Below are 3,446 nucleotides of genomic sequence, written 5' to 3'. Positions count from 1 at the left end.
ATTGACTGGGCCATCTCCACATTGACTGGGACATCTCCACATTGACTGAGCCATCTCCACATTGACTGAGCCATCTCCACACTGACTGAGCCATCTCCCCATTGACTGGGTCATCTCCCCATTGACTGGGCCATCTCCCCATTGACTGGGCCATCTCCACATTGACTGAGCCATCTTCCCATTGACTGGGCTATCTCCACATTGACTGAGTCATCTCCCCATTGACTGAGCCATCTCCCCATTGACTAGGCCTTCTCTACATTGACTGAGCCATCTCCCAACCCTCTTTATTTTGTCTTTATCATAAATTGTCTTACCATAATTATCACTATTTTATTTTAAAAATTTTTCTTCAGTTGATACCACTTATTGTGCCTTTGTTTTCCATTTTAATAACTAATTAATGCTCCTTTTATAAATTTTAATTCATACCTGCCCTTTGCCTTGTATCTTCCCCAAAATAAAAACACACAACACAAAGAAACAAAAAAGCATAAAAAATCTTAAATAACAGAAAACACCTTATCGTGGAAGCTGTAGCATGTCACATTGTGTCCCACAGTGTATCCCTTTGTCTGTCTTTGCTTGCAAATATTCATTGCAATGAGTCATTGGTCCAGTTTGAGATCTCTGGCTTCTGTAACACCATCAATATCGGATCCTCATTGAGACTTCTCCCAGTTATCCTGTTGTCCTGTGTCATGAAAATCCTGCAACACTGGATCAGCAGGACTGGCCCTTTCACATGTCCCAACCATTTGCAGATGATAAAGATTTTGGGGTGGGCCAAATCAGAGCCCTGGATTTAGACCTGGGTGGTGGCTGAGCAGGTCAGCCTGCTGGCTCTCCCTTATCAACACCAGCAGGGTGAGCTCTCCAGCACTGCTCAGGCTGGGCTACCTAATGCCACCATGGGCAGGAGGCAGAGTCAATTCTGCTCTCATGCCCGCAGATTGGCTCACCTGCATGTGTGCCTCTAGCTCCAGCTCCACTGTGCTGCCTAGTTAAGGTATGTAGTCCACTCTCCCAAGTGCTGCAGCCTGTGAGGGCCTGGGTCAGCTCTGCCATGCTTCCATTCTGTGTGGACCAGCTCACCTACACCCCCTCAACCAGGGCCAGCTCTACTGTGCTTCTCAGGTGAGGTGCAGGGCCTGCTTTCCCAAGTTCTGCAGCTGGTTAGGGACAGGGCCTGTTCACCCTGCTCTTATGACCCTGCTGCCAGCTCTCTAGATTACCACAGGTGGGTGGGTAGAGGGGAGACATTACCACTGCACCCTTGCCACCTCAAGGCAGATGTGTTTTTGTGCTTGGGGTTGGCTCAACTGTGTCCCCACTACCAAGGTCAGCTGTGCTGTGCTGTCCAGGCGGGGTGCAGGGCCTGGCGAGTGCTGCAGTTGGTGAGAGGCAGGAATAGATAGCTCTTCCTTGCTTATGGCCCCGTGGGGGAGCTTTCTGGATTGCTGGAGGTGTTGAAGCCCTGGGTTAGGGTGAGGCATTACCTCTGCGTCTATGCCATCCCATGGCAGACAAGTGGCAGAGTCAGCTCTTCCACACTCATGTTCTCAGGGCAGATCACACACAACCCCACCACCAGGGCCTCTGTGCTATGTGGGTGAGGCACAGATCCTGTTCTCCTAAGTGCTGTTGCTAGTGAGAGGTTGGGCCAGCTCTCCATCAGGTAGTTAGGGGCTGAGCCAGTTCTGCACAGCCTCTGGACATCCACATGGTCCCTGGCAGCTGCCTCAGCCAGTGATATCTCCATGTTCTCTAGTGGTAATATGGTCCATGGATATGGACACTGACCACCCCCTCACTGTTGTCACAGACCCAGATAATGGCCTTCAGCAGCTGCTTGTGCTGGGACCTCACTATGGCCCCAGGTGGCAGGGCTGGCCACTCTCAGCAGGCTGCTCCTCTCCACCTTGAGCCTTCAGTTCCATCTGTTTCCCTTCTCTTTCTCTCCCATCTGTCTACCACACGCTCACACATTGTGGTGGCTCCCACTGCAGTCTGGTCTTGTGACTGGTGGGACTCTGAATGATGTCCTCTGGTAAGTGGGTGTCTATGGCTATGCTGTGCACTGTAGAACAGTGGGTGGCTTGTCTGCCTTCTACATTGCGCCACATGGGGGTAGGCTGGGCTCAGGGCTCTGCGTGCCTATGGTCCTGTTGTCGGGTAGACCACAGGTCTGTGGGTATCTTTCCCCAATTGCACCATGTGGCATGGCTGAATGCAGTTCCCTGTCTTCCTCCTCCTGTACTGTGCTGCTTGTATTTGCTTTGCTTTGCTTTTTATGTGTCCCAGGCATAAAACAGCTTTGGCCACCAAGCCAGGCATCAAGGATCAACAAAGGACTGCCATCTGCTCTGTCCCTGACTGATAGAAGACAACATCACTAACAAGATGTCTCTTTGACCATTGGCAGGAGGGAATTCTTGCTTTTTTTTTTTTTAAATTAAAAGTTTAAATGTTCAATTTAATTTCCCCAATTTCAGACTTTGAATATGTATGTGTGTGTGTGTATATGCATGTATATGCATATTTGTATGTGTTCTGTGCTACAACATTTATGTTTCCTGCATTTATACTTTGTTGTTTTACACTTCCTTATATTTTCCTGGAATTAATCTTGTTTTAAACTAAAATTTCTATGTCTTTGTATGTGCTTGTGGTGAGTAACTAGAGTTTGTCTTAAATCATGTTACTTTATTATTGTAACATTCTGCTCTGAAATCAACCACAACACCAAGGGAGGAGCCATTCATCCGAGAGCACTGACCTGACATTTGTAATTAATTTCTGACAACTTAAAGCATTTTAGTAACATCACTGTCTGACAATGAACACACCATCAGCTAAAGGAATTGTTTATTAAAAGAGCAAAGTTTTCCCTGCCTTCAAATCAGCAATAGAGATAGCTTACATCTAGAAAGGACATTTACAAGTTGAAAATTAAACTCAGCATGCTCTAAAGCAGTGGTTCTCTACATTCCTAATGCTGCAACCCTTTAATACATTTTATATGTTGTGATGATTCCCCCCAAACATACAAATGTTTTTGTTGATACACCATAACAGTAATTTTGTTACTGTTGTAGCTCATAATATAAATACCTGTGCATTCAGATGGTTTTAGATGACCCCTGTAAAAGGGTCAATGCATACTCAGATGGATTGACCCACAGGATCAAAACTAAAGTATGAGAAACAAGGCTTCTCAAAGTACACACATATACACACACACATACACGCATGCACACAGGCACACGCACACACACATGCACACACGCATGCACACACACATATACATGCATACACACGTACACACACATGCGTGCACACACACATGCACACACACATGCGCATACCCGCACACAGACGCACACACACACATGCATACACACACACATGCATACACACATGAACACACACGTGCACGCACACAC

At 46.9% G+C, this 3,446-nt stretch overlaps 1 non-coding gene across 1 annotated transcript; it reads right to left on the bottom strand.

The window, feature by feature from the left end:
* Nucleotides 1–2,291: 2,291 nt before the first annotated feature.
* LOC116089612 lies at nt 2,292–2,430 on the bottom strand. Its single transcript, XR_004118394.1, has one exon. It is a non-coding gene; the product is annotated as a small nucleolar RNA SNORA48 (small nucleolar RNA).
* Between the last annotated feature and the right edge of the window lie 1,016 nt (nt 2,431–3,446).

The sequence above is a fragment of the Mastomys coucha genome, unplaced genomic scaffold (assembly GCF_008632895.1).
Source record: "Mastomys coucha isolate ucsf_1 unplaced genomic scaffold, UCSF_Mcou_1 pScaffold14, whole genome shotgun sequence".
NCBI lineage: Eukaryota > Metazoa > Chordata > Mammalia > Rodentia > Muridae > Mastomys > Mastomys coucha.
The sequence above is the reverse complement of the archived record's forward strand: the minus strand, read 5'-3'. Positions and strand labels throughout refer to the sequence as shown.